Consider the following 15989-nt stretch of genomic DNA (forward strand, 5'->3'; position numbering starts at 1 on the left):
TTAGTGCTTACAGACGGCCAGCATACAACCACCCATCCACATGCACTCGAAACACTCACTAACGAGAAGCGACTGCCCTCCAGGGTTTTCCCTTAGCAGTAATTTGCCACTTCTGCTTCTGTACCTCTTGTATGAGCTTCAGTGTCTCCGAACAGTTCATTTGGTCTAGTACAGGAACGCGACCGGTCCTGCTATTTGCCCTTTTCCCAACTCTCCACGAGAGTGAAATTCAGAGAGTTTTCACTACAGACCCTGCAAAGCTGGAAGGTCATATTTATTGGGGTTTTACAGAATCCCCTACCAAGGCAGGGGTTCATTTTACAGCCTGACAACAGTAGTGAGAGCAAAGTGAAGTTCTTGTTAACGACAGGCAATACCACAGGGACCCTTTTTTATAAAGCTGACAAGTAAGGGCTGACACGGGGAGCGAGTGCCTCAAGGTGAAGCGATTGCTCCGTGTCTGCAGAACCCCCTTGTACCCAAGCAGATCAACAGCAGCTTTCCAAATGACATGATGACAGGAACCAACATCCCCAAAGCCATTAGGGTCCTGTCCGTGCCATCGCAAAGGCTGTCTGACAGCTTGCTTGCTCTAGAAATGAAGGAGAGGGGCATGGGTTCTGCTAAAACCATCCTTCTGTATGTGTTTGGCAAAACCAGGAGGCCAGGCTCATTCTGGCACATGCGCAGACTTTGTGCCACCCCAAGACATCCAGGACAAAGATCCACAGACCCTTTATAGCCAGGATGGACCCTGAGGAGCACCACAGATCTCCCTGGGAACTCAGCCAGCCTGTGGCAGATGCAGATTTTGTGAGGCTGAGCTCTTCTGCGGCGCAGCTGTGGAAGAGGCGTAACCACAAAACACGCTTGATGAGGAGATGCAAGAGAGTTAAGGAGCTCCACAACTGGGACGTGGGTGTGCAGAGACAGGAGGAGGAAAAGGGATGTCCGGGAGGGCTAATGCAGCAAAGGAGCCAAATAAATCTACAGCCGGGTCCACAAACAAGAGTTGGGCTCCCACGTGCTACTACGGGGAGACTGAGGCTATGAGCTGCATGCTCCGCTGTTGCAGAAAGAGCAGTCAATCCAAGTCCTGTGGAAGAGCCACGTGGCACAGACCGATCCAGCAAATGCTGCCCAAAGGCTCGCACTGGGGGCCCAGGGTAGTTTAAAGCTCACTGCCACAGTTTCCTGAACGCTGCAGTGCTGGAGACTAGAGACCCCCTCCTGCTGGGCACAAGCGTGTCATGTAACACAGCTTACTCCCATCTCAGTCATGCAACACTGATCAAGAAGGGCTCAAGGGGCTACAAAGTGCACGTACCTTTTCCCACTAGTCCTGGAATATCCCTAGGAAAAGAAAAAAAAGAGAAAGAAATTAGACATGAGTCTTTTTTTTAACTCCAAAGTAATCACAGAGCACTAATCATCACCTAGTGTAGGCTCTTCCACCATCATTAACTAATGGCAGAACAGGGAAGCTGCAGACGCGCAGAGTCTGTAATGTCAGACCTGGAAGTCCAAGGGCTCTTAGTGCTTTTACAAGCCCCAAGGTCACAAAGTGCAGCTCTCCTGCACAAGGGTGGCTCGAATTGTGCAGCCTTCAGCCAAGTGGCTGCGCTCTGGCCAAGGGCCTGCGAGTCAAAGGGACAGAAGCGAGGGCCAAAATGAAAGCAGCAGTGAGCCAGGCCAGGACAACCTCTAGGCACGTGGGGGAGCCCACGCCAGGGCAGGGGATGCAAGCCGGACAGCTCTGCGACGCTGGGCATTTCTCGCATAGCCGGCATTCCTGCAGGACTCGGTCATGGCAAGAATTTCTGCTGCTTCAGATTTTGAAAAACAAAGGGGAAAAGAATGAATCAAGCGCACTTGATTCACGACACCGAGTGCAGTATTTCGACCCTACCCAGCTGGCCCAGCGCTAGAGGAAATGATTCTGAATGGGGTTGTCTGCCAGTTTTTAAGCAAAAAGTGCTAGACCAGAAATCTCTGCTCATCTGCATCTAGTGTAAATGGCTTTGTTGATCTCAAATCTGGGCTCTAGTTCGAAAGAGCCCCGTAGGCAGCCTGAAGCCAGACGAGAGCTGGAAAATCACAACCCCTGTGGCAAAGCAAATTAACCTCGGCTGGAACAAGTGACAGGGACAGCAATACAGGAGCCAGCCAGGTTTTCTGGCACGATGTTCAAGGATGCTGTGCAGCAGGGGCCGAGAGCAACAGGAAATTCACAGCCCATGATAAACTCCCTTAAACCGTGCTAGGAAAAGAGTGACCCTAAACTTGGTGACTGGAATTTTACCAGTCTGCTGGCATGGCTTACAGCAGAGACACGCCGGGATTGCCTGTCAGACATCAGCCGGCTATCCTGTGACAGGCCCGAGAGCTGCAGGACAGAGCTCAGCACCCCAGGCTTGAACTGTCCAGAGTCCATATTGCCTGACCCTCTTCCCCATCCACTCCACGAGCCCCTTCATTACAATCCTTTCACTGATCATTTTTAACTGGCATATTCACATGTCAAACAGGTTGTTGTCTCTAACGTGTGATGTTTTATATCTTTGCATTGCACACTGTCAGCATCTTACTGTAAAATAATCTCTCTCTCTCTCCCCCGCCCTGCCTGGGGAGACTGAAGTCCTCACGGGACGCTTCAAGAGTACCTGGGACTGGTACCTGTCTGGGAGGGGACGGGAACCGTGAATCCTGCACTCTACAAGGGGAGTTGGCTGAGGCGAACCTTGAGGTCCTTTCCTACCGCAGATACTTTTAATCTCAATTTGCAGTCTTGCCATTTAAAGCTCCTAACTGACCCCATTATAAAGGAGCCAGGCCAACATTTATAGCTCAGCAACCTGCACACGCTTGCTAACGTGGCAGGTGGCAGAAGATCAATGGCCTGTTTACCAGAATATCCATCTCCAATGGTGACAGATGCTGGATGCACCGCAGAGGAAGCCAACACTCTCTTAATCTGTGCCTAGCACCGTGATGCTGCAAGGTACTGCCATCGGGGATGTGATGTCCCCCCGCAAAAGACCTGGGAGGAACAGGTTAGAAAGTGTCCAGGACAGTTTACAAGTTAAGGATTAAACAACTGCTGCTCTGCACCGAGGCTGAGCGACCGCCTTTTCTGTCAATACTTGCCTGTGATAACAATACAAGATACAAGCTGCCTGAGCTTTGAAAATACAACTCCACTCATTTCACATTTGAAACTCTGCATAAGCACTGAAGAAATAAAGACCCAGCAGAACCAGGACCCCCAACCCTTGAGACTCAAGGCACAAAGACGAATATGTTGGCTTCGTTGGTTCAGGGACATATTTGGTACCTGGGTTGGTGTGAGACAAAAAGAAATAAAAAACTCTAAAACTCTGGGTGATACTTTTTATTAGACCAACTAAGAAATCACACAAAAAAATTATCCTTCTTTAAAAGGGGACTTTTACCATCTTTAATTTTCCCTGAGCCTGAAGAAGGGTATGTGCGCCCGAAAGCTCGCTAAGAATTTTTCCAACTATCCGAGTTGGTCTAATAAAAGATATCACATCTACCCAAAGAACCGCGTCTGCCTATGTCCTTAGATCAACACGGCTACAAGCAGCACCCGTGCAAAAAGAGAGACAGATTTTTTGCGATTTCTTAGTTGGTCTACTAAAAGGTATCATCTCTGAACCAAGAGTTTTGCATTTCTTTTTGGCTTCCTTGGGGGACGCACGGTCAAGACTTCAGCTGGCAAAGACCTCAGCGCTCAAGCAACTGCCGATACGGGAAACCGTACCACGCTGGGTTTGAAAAGGAACAACATGACAATCAGCTCGGGCCCACGGAAACCAACCGCGCAGCCAGTGACGGGCCGTGTTTGCAGCACTGAAGTCAGCACGTGACCACGGCCGCACGGGCTCTGCCAATGAGCTGGGAGCTCAGGTCCCTGGAGAACTATTACAACTTACTGCAAAAAAAAAGAGAGAGAAAAGAGTAGGCGGGGGGAAGAGGGGAAGAAAACAAAAATATTTGTAAAACTTAATGAGATTTTTCCACTACTGCTCCAGACTGGTTCTCGGGCACTTGGCCAGCCCTGCTTTAACAAAGCACGTGGCTCTCTCACAGCTACGTGCTTTAATGCTGAACAAGAGAGACAGGCTCGACCGGGCAGCTAAGCAACCGACCCTTTGATGCAGGAGGAAGGACGTCAATGGCTGCATCACTGCAGAGGCTCCGGGGTCGGGGAACCCTCCTACTACATATCGCTGCCCACACAGCGAGTGCAGCTCGCGGCTCCCAGCCTCCGTTGTATGGGCCCTGGGAAGGGAGGAGGAGGAGGGGGAGGAAGAGAAAACGCAAAGCATCACTTCTCACTGGAGTGAAAGGACAAGGCTGAATCACAGGCTTACACACTCGCGCTGGCAAGGCGGGAGAGTGGTGGCCCTGGAAGGTAAAGAGCCAACGCCGTGACAGCTTGAGCCACCGCACACTAAGTTAATTAGACGCTGACGAACGCCGCGCAGACCGCCACAATGCACAGGCTTTCTGAGTCCCACCACGAGACCTTGGAGCTTGGCGAGCCAGAGATCCAAGTCTTCTGGGTCACCCCTGCTTTCGTACGCACAGAGCTGACCCGCAGGCCAAAGTCAAATGCACTTGGGCAGGATCAGATGACCACAGCAAGGTGGGCACCAGGAAGCATCTTGATGCCCACCTTGCTGGGGTCATCTGGCCCCAGCAGACTTTCCAGCCGGAGGGGCTGGACCCAATGATCTGTCAGGTCCCTTCTAGCCCCTAACATCTATGAAACGGGGTGGAGCAGAAAGTACACCCAGACAGGCGCTCAAGTGGGGACGGCTGCTAATGAGCCCGGCCAAGCAGGGCCGCATAACACCAGGCTGTTTCATGCAACTTCATTTTAATATAGGACCATTAAGTGCTTGTGCGAGGCGTGTTTTGCGACTGGCTCCCGACTGTCTGCAGAACTTAATTTAGGTGTAGGGAAGAGACAAGACTTCGCTGAACCAGGCGTGCAATTTCTAGCAATTTTTTTTTTTTTTTTTTTTTTACTATGAAAGCTAATTGTTGGTGCCTCTGAGGCTAAGAAGTTGTTAAAACAGGAACGGTAGTTTCATTTTAACCCGTTCTAACCTCCCAAGTGAACCTGTTTCTATTCCCACAGCCACAGCCCTGCAGCTCTCTCCGCTACGTAGAGCAATACGGTAGCAGGGACCCGAGCCGGTCGCTCCACATTTGCTCCGGGACCATGAAGGGAGAGCAGCAAGAAGCCACAGTTGAGACTCAGAGTCCTGCTTCCCTTCACTTTGCCCCAGGCATCAGGTACATCAGAGTCTGGGCCACAGTGGCTTGCTGGCATTTTCAAGGCAACCAAGTGGAGCCGTGGGAGAGCGGGACATTCACAAGTCATCCCCAAAAGTTTGAGGAGTGCTGCAGAGACAGCATTCACAGATGACCGTAGCCTTCATCTTCCTCTCGTGGGACAGATCCCCTACACGCAAGGCAATGCAGAGCATTCACCGCCCAACGGCTTCATTCCCAAACCATGTCACCTCTGCTACGCCACGGCTCTGTCTGGAGCAAACTAGAACTGGTGCAGAAGCCTACCATGTGAATAATGCCCACGAGGGCTGAAAATACTCCCCGGATTGGAGAAAGCCTGAATTTTGCTTATGGACAATTAAACGTGGCTTTCATACCATGCCTTAGGATGCATAACTCGCTGCTCCAAGCTAAGGATGCTGACCCAAGCTCCCTTCCACTGCTGGCCTAGTGCTTTTTACTGTCGGGTTGTTCCTGAGTGTTGAAGTGCAAGATCCCCAAATACGAAGCATTGTAAGCGGGTGGAGAAGAGAGGAGCGGGGCTAGTTGCCACAGGACAGGGCCCCAACTTAGGGAAAAGTTTATTCTCGGGATGTGTGTGCTAGGACTCCGCAAAGACAAAGCAACGTATCAGCGGTCTCTTCAGCTGGTCTATGCAGAAAGAGATTTAACAGCAAGCACGGGCACCCCATCTCAGCTGTCTAACAAGGGGCTCCCAAAATGCAAAAGCAAAGGGTGCGTATACCCCCAGCAGCCGCTTGTCTCAGAAGGGAGGGATTTGTCGATGCACGCTCAACGGGTCTTTGCTCCACTAAAATGTTAAATAACATCCCATGGAGAGCCACTCTTATTACAAAATAAGACTTAGGAAGCACGTGGGAGAACGTGACGGCTTTCCATCTGCTTGGCCCCCAGAGGAGAGCTGCCTGCAGAAGAAACGGTTTTCCGAGAAGCCCTTGGTCCAAAAGTGAAAGCAAGTTGTGGCGCTGGGCACAGAGCTACCGATAAACCCCTCTGCTGGGGTTTGACAATGGTGGGAAAATGCCCATAGAGCAGCTCCTTTCCGAGTCCACCTCCCCACCTCCTGCACCTGCAGCAGAATGGGGGGCTGCTCGGGTTTGCTAGGGCGGCTGACAGCGGCTTTGACATTAATCATTTTTGCTGCTGAAAACCACCTGGGAGACCAGGCTTTAACCTGTGGGCTCTTGCTCTCCTCCTCCTCCCACCCCCGCTCCGGGATCACCGTCAGCCCCAACCTCAGAGCGTGCGTGAGGGCTGCCTACGTTCGGCAGCTGAGCTGCTGAGGGGAGCGAGTGGTGCTGCCCGCTGCGGTGCATGGGGGCGGCTGTGCCCTGGGCATGCTGGCCCCGCAGCCAGGCACCTCCCTTTTGCAGCAGAAGGTAAATGAAACTACAAACTGCACGGTGTCAGTTCAGCACATCGTAGATGGCCTGAGAAGAGGAAAAGGGATGTGGAGGGTGGCTTGGGGGTTGGGGAGGAGATTAAACATGTATTAATGGGGAACTCCTATGGATGCTGCACTTCTAAATCCACAGCATGCCTTTGGAAGGTCTCTCCTTCCCCCTGGAAGCTCGAAAAAGCCCCCCCGTGCTCTTCTCCTCGGGCACTTTGGAAGTCTGGGAAGCGTCCAAATACAGCATCAATGAGCCCAGCCTAATGCACAGTCGTATGGGACACAACGCTTTCAACTCTGGGGAATGGGCACCTGGCACCCCCCAGGACCAAGCCCCTGGGCACAACCAGAAGCTCGAACTTGTCCACGAGGGCATTTGGTGACAAACCAGGCCAAGGTGGGAGGAAAAGTTTAAGAAGAGAGTCTCGATTCTTCCTGTGCCTCTTGCAGTTTCTGATCATTCTGCAAGAAAGAAACTCTTTCCTGAAAGAGGGAAAAGCTGTAAGAGGGGCAGCTTTTAGCGAGGTTTCGGTGCAACGCTGGGAACTCCTGGACACAGCTGGTCCTTTGGGCAAAGCAGAAGTCAACCCTCGGAGACCAGGGCCCACAGTGTCGAAAGAGACAACAGCTGTCCCAGCTCCTCCTTTTCCTGCCCTCTTGCTAAGACCTGATTTCAGATTTGAGTAGCTGCAGTTCAAGGCGTGGGGAGCCGAGGAAGAGCTGGTAAAGGGAATGTCCCAGATAGCATTTCCTGCTGCTAGACAATGAGCCTGAGGGAAAGGTAAAACGAGATGCAGAACCTGGGATGCAAAGCCAGGTAGATTAGTCACCGGAGACTGAAAACACAGCAAATATATTTAGCGCGGGCACCGCTTCCCCTCCTCCCGCACACTCACACAAGGGAGTTCAGTCTTCTGTAGACATTACGTGCGCAGCAGCTCAACATGAAGTGTTAAAGTTATACGAGGTAAAACTAATTCCCTGATGCAGAATGCAATTGTGCTGACGCCGGGTAGCCCTATGGGCATCACCGAGGCAAAATGAGCAGGTTAAGAGAGGAAGGTGACTAGTGGACTCATGGCCTGGACTCGCAGTGTTCGGTGTGGAGCGATGGTTAAATGCTGCTCCATGCATATTCATCAGCAAAGAAAGAAACCTTATAGGACTCTGCGCTAGCGAGACACGTCTATTCTGACCCAGGCAGGCAGACAAACACTGGAGCCTCCCGCTACTTATTCAGTGTATGCGGTTTTGGCATTTGTTTCATATTGTCATCTTAAGGCAATGTCATCGCCAGAGAGAAGAGCTTCAAGGCCACCAGGTAGCATAGTAAATGGACACGGGACATGGTTTGAACTTGTCCACAAGGGCATCTGTGGTCACTACAAAGGCCCCACAGGTATAGGTTTGAGGCACGGGGACACTGTCCAGTGTGAAAATGGTGGAGAAGTGCCCAGTAACAGCATGGACAGTGAAATCCTGGTTGACTGACTGTTGGGTCAGAGATGATGGGGCGACTGACTGATGCTTGTGCTGACTATTCTCCATGCCCTTGAATTAGTAAGGATAAATCAGAGGGTTTTGAAAGGGTGGACTGTGCTGGGCATCTTGAGGGAAGCGGAGTTACTGGTGGGTGGCATATGCCCCAGTGCACTGGCAGGGTAGGAGTATCCCGAAGTCTGGCTAGTAAGTTTGCTTTAGTAGGCTACTCCTTGTTTTGCTTTTTAAAGCAGTTTTCTGGAGATGTGATTTAAACTTTTCTCTGTGCTGAAAGCAGCTGACTTGGGTTGCCGGCAGGACCAACTGCCTGCGGTGCAGGGGGCTGCAGGGGCAGAGCCGTGAAGCAGGAGGGAAGCCGGCCAAGCTCGACGGCGCTGTGCAGAACTAGGTTACTCTGGGCGTGCCAGTTCCTGAATGGGATGCGGCAGAGACGCCTTGGCGTGGCGTTGCGGACACGTTAATTAGCTCTGATGAAAGGCAGGGCTAATTAGCTCCTCTTTGGGCATGGTGCCACACGAACACAGATGCACAGCCCCAGTTCTGGAGCTGGGGCACACTGAGCCAGCTTGGGCCTCTCTGCAGCACATCTGGCAGGAGGATGGAGGACAAGTACTGCCGGGTGCAGAGGACCCCGTTCTGCTGCAAATTCGTTTGCCTACAGCATCTTTGCCACAGGGATGGCCCAGGGCTGCAGTGGCTGGCAGTCCCAGCGTAAGCACGGCCTCTGCAGAATACGGTCTGCAGCATTTCCTAGCCTGCTTGCCCATAAGCCCATGACTGGCAGCGAGTCTGCTGGTTGCAGACGCTCCCCTGTGCTGTGGGCATAGTGAGCAGTAGGCATTGCATGGCACCATGCCTTTACAGATTTTGCAAAAGGACTAATGATCACACAGCCTCCGCACACAGAAATATCACCAGCCTGGTCCATCTGCAGCACCGCAAGCCCAAGCAGTGAACAGGGCCACAGCAAGGTGGCAGGGAGATGTACAGGCCTAAGCCACTCTGAAGAAGCGCATGGCATCCCATGGGGCTAAAGCAACCCAAACCTGCTGCCCTGTGCCTCTTCAGGTCTCCAAAAAAGCTCTCACCCAGGGAAAGCAGGAGAGCAGGATTGCCCAGTCTGCAGCAACTCGTGGGGAGAAGCACGAGTCACGGGTGAGGAGAACTTGGCAGGGAGACTGGGAAGCAAGCACTATGCCCGGGATGCCGGCTGCAGCGACGGCATCTCTGCTGCTTGCTCCCTCAAGAGTTTGCCGGCTGAGTTCCCAAACCCTGGAAACCTGCTCGATTGCCTTGCACATGGTACATGAACACCTTGGTGCTCTTTCTCTGGCGATTATTCTATAGCTGAACCCTGGGGGCGCGCACACGGCTGGAAGATAAACACCCTTTATATCAAATGAATCAGCATCACTCAGCACAGGCCCTAGCTGCTGTGATAAAGCAAAAGGCTCATTTTCTGAAATGTCAGAGTAGGAGTCTGGAGCTCATGAATGAGCGACTGAGTAGTCAGAGGGGAGGTGAGCACTGTGTGTGAGCAAGTAAGGCGAGTCCCAAATTCAGGGGCTGTCTGAAGATCCTAAGGAAAATCTTAAATAGGCTTTGTTAGTAAAAATGTGCTTCACTTGGTTGCAGAAGGCAGGCTGCCTTGTGTGGAGTCTGTAGAGGCAGCTGGTACCCAGGACACGCCACCCCCTCACATGGAATTGGCCCTATTTCATACCAGGTTAGAAACTCGGCATTTTAATATAATGCCACTGTTTCATCTTGTGCTACTGTCCTAACAGGATGCTGGAGCTCTCCAGAGCATGAACGCTGCTGAGAAACATCAGCTCCTGACTGCAAAATGCAGGGTAGGACAGGTTTTTCGTGGGGACTCCTTCAGCCCTGCAGAAGATGCAAGTGAAGGGAAAAAAAATTCTATTTAAATAAAAATGGGCTAAGATCGGACAACCAGCCCTGGAGCAGAAGAGGACAGGAGAAGCCAGTCTGGCTTTGTTGGAGGAGCCACACCAATGCCCCCACCTTCCCCCAACTCAAAACCAGGCCCAGCTGCCACCCCCCTGCTCAGCAGGCGCCAGTGAAGGCCAAGAAGATGACCCCCGCCTCCCCACCCCATTTATCCCATCGCGTGATGCATGCTTTATCCCACAACCGAATTGCTGGGAGCAGCTCCACGCTTCCTTACTCCCATGCAATCCCAAGTCAAGATCTGATGCTGACTTTGAGTTGTGGTAATTTAGGAGCTGTGTGGCACTAGATCGGCATGCCTGCTTAGACCCAGGAGACAGGGGATCGGGCCCCCTAACACTGAGGCTCACACTAACAGAGCACCACAGCAGAAAGTGCCACCTGCAACATGGCAGGACTGGGCAACCAGCTTCCCTCGGGGTTCACGGCTGGAACAAACCAGTGCCAGTGCTTCTGCAGAAATCGAAGGGCTCCAGTGGGGATACTGTTGTCCTAGGACAGGCAGAGTGAGCACCAGGTGCCAGAGGCTCTGGGTTTCCAAATGACACAAGGCTTGTGGAGTTAAAGCATGCACAAAAATGACTGTAGCAAAAAGCTGAGCTGCAACACAAGTGGAGCAGGACTGATGGCTGCAACCCTGGTGGGTCTGACATCCTTTAGATGACAGAGGTCATTTAAACAACCCAAAGTCCTGTTAAGAAACTCCTGCCACCCGGCGTGGCCTGCAGAAACCAAAGCCACACCTGGCGAATACTGAGGAAGGTGCTGCACTCCATCTGATTTCCCTTTGCGTTGAACAGATTTCTTTCTAGATTCAAACAGTCCCGTCATGTAACAGTTAAAAATAAGCCTTAGACAGATCGTGGCAGACTCCAGCGCGCAGACAGATAAAGCACAGACAGATTTGATAGGACTCTTGAAATCCTCGAAGGGAGGAGGGCGCTGCAGGAATGCAAAGTGGCTAATTGAACTGCTTTAATCAAGCTCCGCAGTATCACTGAAGGAGATACTATCTCTCTGGCACAGAGAGGTAAAACTGAGGCCATGCGGTTACTTGAGGACACAGGCACATCCAGAGCAAACGGATAGGAAGGAAGAAAAAAAACAAACAAACCCCTAACCTTGCACGTCCTGTTTCTCAGGCTCCTGCCCCATCACCTCCAAGCCAGATCCACATACAGCGATAGTTCAACGTGCACCTTTATGTGAGCAGGTGTGGGCACATGGCCATTTCTACTTGACGTGCCAAAACCCAGGTGCACCGAGTCCTGGAAGGCAACCTCTTCCCAGCCAACAAGAACGTGGGCAGCGAGTCCAAGTCGAGAGGAGAGAAAGGTCAAACGAGGGCAAACACGGCTACCTTTTCAAAGAGAGCAGGAAAGGTGACTTGGTCATAAGCTGCAAGTGCCAAAATGTGTCCACCCTGGTGCTATTGGCACTCATGTGCATTAGTAAGGCTCCTGGGAGGATATCCCAGGTGTTTTGGGGGAAGAAGCTGCCGTTTCTTCTTGGCCACGGGGGAATTGTAGGAAGGCACCCGCAGATTTGTTTCCACTGGAGTGACTCTGTGTCCATACCAGCGCCTGGCTGTGTTGCTGCAATCCAACTGAATGTTACCCTTTACCTCCTACCAAGCCAGCCAACTAGAGCTAAAAGTACCCCTATGCCAGCGTGGAGAGTTAGGGGCAACACTAACTCAAGTTAACTGAAGGGTGGCTAAGACAAGCCCGTAGGCTAGCCAAAGTTATACCCAGACTGCCGACAAGCTGAGCTGGGTGAGCTTAAGCCTACTGCAAAGCTGCGTGGCCTTGTCTACTGCTAAAATTGGTGCCGAACCAAAAGGCATTGTCCACAGAAAGCAGCCCAAGGTTTGCAAAGCTTTCCAGTGCTCGGAGCCCTTAAGGACACAGGCCAGACAGACACAAATTCAGCAGGATTACAGACTGGCGGAGGGGGAGGGCTGAGGGATCTAGCCCAATGGCAAAAAAATATTAACTCCATTCTCACATACGCGCTTGCAGACAGATGCCAGCCCTCTCGCCGGCAGGTGCCACGTTCCCAGCTTCGCAGCTGGATGGCCAGAATACGGCTCAGGGCTCCAAGCACCGTGTTACTCACTCGACTATTAGACTGCAAAGGCCTCTTCGTGGAATAGGAAGTCCAGTTGGTTTAAAAGAAAAGAAAACTAGCAGATACTAAAAGGCAGAGTGAAATTCAATAGCCTCAAAATGAAACCAAATGGCTTAATATCATGCTCACTGTTCCTAAAAGGGTTGCTGTGGGTAATCCCCGCTCGGCAAATCCCACCATGAAGATCTCTCTTTCTCCGAACCGGGCTGCAGACCCCTCTACCCAATGGTCAGTCCCCACCCACGTGCCACAGTGGTATCAGATACCAACTTGTCAAATCAGAACGTGATTTAATATGGAAACTTTCCCACCCATTCTCTTTTCAGCCCTTCTGGTTTCACAAGTTACCACTGAAACACAGTTCAAGCACGGTGGGTTTACACAGCCAAAAAGCAAGCTGTCATCTTCTCAGTCCCTGAGTTGAGAGCCTTGTTTGCCTGGCAAGGTCTGCTAAAAGTTTTGTTTCAGGCATTTGATATTCAGCCATTGATCTGGCACCTGGGCCAAGTGAGACGCCACTGCATTTGGCTTCTATTCTACCCAGGAGAGCACACAAAACATCAACAGGCTCTCCCTATGCCTGAAGAAGGGTGTTTGTGCTTGAAAGCTTGCAAAGAACATTTTTTTCAATAATTTAGTTGGTCTAATAAAAGATATCGCACCTACCCAAAGTACCTTGTCTGCCTGTGCCACTGCAACAGCACATGACCAACACAAGAGTCTCCAGACAGGGAGGATCAGAAATAACACCCTATTCATGGATAGTCCCTGAGCTAGGACTTAAACCCACTAATACCTTGGCAAGAAAAGTTCTCAAACTGGAGTAAAAAACCTATGCTGCCAAAAAAAACCCTTTTCTTTTTTGCTTTCCTACCACTGAAATGCAGAAGGTAGCCAGAAGCCGCGTGGCACCTGTCTGTGCTGCCATGCTGAGGATGGCACACCACCACTGTGCTCCCAAACCAAAACTGCACTGGCATGCAGTGTCTGGTCTGAAGACCTCAAAGCTCAACGGGAGAGATCTTCAGCTAATGCAAACCTGCACAGCCCCTCATACCTGCTTTCAGGACAGCATTGGCTGAGGAATGGGATGGATGCATTTATGCACTCCGAGACCCCTTCACCTTACCACAGTGTTAAGTCACTATTGTACCTCATGGAATGGGTAAATCAACCCCACTTTCACACAGCCAGCGAAGCCAGGACAAAAAGGTTTCAGTTGGCGTGTGCTGCAGAGAGGATCAGTTGCAAACTGAGGTTTCAGAACATTTTTGAATCTGTCAGGTGGGCCAGCAGGCAGAAAGCACTGGCCTTGGGCCGTTCCTGCTAAAGGGAGGGCTACACAGTGCGATGCTGTCAGCGCCAGGGTCAGAGCTGATGCGTGATGCTGACAGCACTCACAGCACAAAGCGCGAGAAAAGGCAGTTGGGTAACAGAATTTTAAATTGAAGCATCCAGAGTTGAACGCGTGGCTTACAATGTACGTTTTCCATGCATCGGGACAGGTGAGTGAAAGAGAAGTATTATAGGCAAGTATTTGACCAGCCAAGAGGATGCCACGCACCACGTTGTTTTGTGCACATGCCTACTTTGGGGACCGAGGGTGGCCTTGCAGCTGAGATGATTAGCTATGAAACAAGATCCCTCTGCCGTGCTGGGATCTATTTGCTAGATAGCTCAAGGCTCCTTCTGAAATAAATCACCCAGCTGATCTGCAGGGGCTGTCATTAGATCCAGTTTTAGTCTGACCTTTAAAACAGATCACTGCTGGGAACTGGGGGCAAGATACCCCCACATGACCAGGCAGATCCCTTGGGCTCCCATGCTTGGTGCAGAACACAGACGTTACAGAGATCTGATCCTGGCCTTCCCCCGAGGCACCACGCTACGCAGCCCACGGTGATCCACTGCCCTGCCAGCCACCGTCAGCAGCCTCCGCAGTAGCTTGTTCACAAGTTAAAAAAAAAAAAAAGAAAGAAAGAAAGAAAAAGCCCAATTTCTCTGCATTAAGGGGATTATTACAAGCTGGCTAAGGAAGTCCCCTCCTAGCTGACCGCTCTCCTTGCCCCTCTTGCACAGAGCTCGGTGAACCTGGGGAGCGGTTTGTCTTCACTCTCCATTTGTCATCCTTGCTCAAAGAGCACATGAGTCAGAGGCTGTGCACCACAGATGCCACGCGCTCCATTTGGGAATATTAGCAACTCTGCAGAACAAAGAAGCAGCGAAAAAAATAAATCCCCATCCGTCGGCTCCCAATCAGCTCCTCCAGTAAGTGCCTGGTAAATGTCACTGGTTTTAAACTTCGCATAAACATCCACTTTCCAGATTAACTCCTGAACGCCTGGGTGCGAGCACACGCCGGCTCCAATACAAAGGTCATCGGCTAAACAAACTGTGCAACGCCACTGGCATTAAGTGGCGACCTCTGTCAGCTCGGCCTACAGACATATCGTAAAGAGGAAAATGGAGTTGCTGTCATTCCCCTGGCAAAAGAAAATAGCCGCTATGACACTGCTATATATGGTCTTGCAGGGGAAGTAAAAGTTACTTCTTCAGAGCTAGTGAAGGTGGAACTGGTAGGAAATGCAGACTACTAAGCAAGGCAGACCAGACACACAAAAAAAGTCTGCGTCCAGTTTTATCAAGTCACAAGTTTCATAGTCGTTAGGGGCTAGAAGGGACCTGACAGATCATCGGGTCCAGCCCCCTTGCACTTGGGCAGGTTTGACCCAGAAAGAGAAATCTGGCCTACAAGCCAGCGCTTACCGAGTTGACTTTGCCCTGCAGACCAAAGGCATTAATTTGCATCTTATAAAACATATTACTTTGCATCTTATAAAACACGTTCATTTGCATCTTATAAAATACTTTTCTAGTAGTATTATTGCATAAAAGGCATGAGTCTGGGTTTCCAGCTGGAATGTTATAATCAGGGCTTATCTATACACAAGTGGCAGCAAAGTCTCTGCTTATGAAGACAGTCAGCACGTCATGTGAAGAGCCCGGGTGTGGACCATCTTCAAATTGCATTTGAAATAGCTGATACCCATTTACCTTAATTGAACTGGCTTGGGAGGCTATTCCAGGGCTCAGTGTCCCCCAACTTCAGCACATGGAAGGAAGCAACTCTATGGAGCAAAACTGCATGTGATTAATGCAAGTAACAAACCTTGGGGCTGGCAAGTTTGGAGAACAAACCAAGCCTCCGTAACATGTGGGCTATTTTGAAGGCTGGCTCTGGTGCTTTGTGCGTGGACATGTGTATTTTATTACCTCAGATGAATCCAAAAAGCAGCGTGACCCAGTTTTGGAAGGAGGGACAGCTTGTCTATTCCCGATACAAAGAGAGTCAGCTGTGGCTCAGACTGTTCTGAGCAGAGGCAGAGCGGAAGCCCCCCTTTGTGGGCACACAGTGCTGACAGCAGGGCTGTAGCACACAATAGGCAGCTCCTCTCCCGTCAGCCGGCTCTGCTCGTGCTACGCTTCTACATGAATGCTTGCAGCGAATGGAACGGCGATGCCACCCCCGAAACACCCAAGCGATCCAGCAGGCAGGCTGGCTCTGCCAGGTACAGCATCACGGCAGAAAAACAATTCATTCTTCCCTTGCAAATGCCGGCTGCTTCTGGCTTTGCAGAGGTGAAGT

The 15989-nt window shown here is 51.1% G+C and overlaps 1 protein-coding gene across 4 annotated transcripts in view; it reads right to left on the reverse strand.

Moving 5' to 3' along the window:
* GNG7 (G protein subunit gamma 7) overlaps window positions 1-15989 on the reverse strand; it is a 101240-nt gene that overhangs the window by 34144 nt on the left and 51107 nt on the right. For 2 of the 4 annotated variants that reach the window (XM_090027963.1, XM_090027964.1), the window contains exon 3: window positions 1328-1353. The exons of the other annotated variants lie outside the window; for them this stretch is intronic. The gene's annotated coding sequence lies outside the window, so the exon portion shown is untranslated. The remainder of the gene's footprint in view (window positions 1-1327; window positions 1354-15989) is intronic. 4 annotated transcript variants of the gene reach the window in all.

Source organism: Crocodylus siamensis, chromosome 14 (assembly GCF_052110815.1).
Source record: "Crocodylus siamensis isolate JL-2025a chromosome 14, ASM5211081v1, whole genome shotgun sequence".
NCBI classification, from domain to species: Eukaryota; Metazoa; Chordata; order Crocodylia; family Crocodylidae; genus Crocodylus; species Crocodylus siamensis.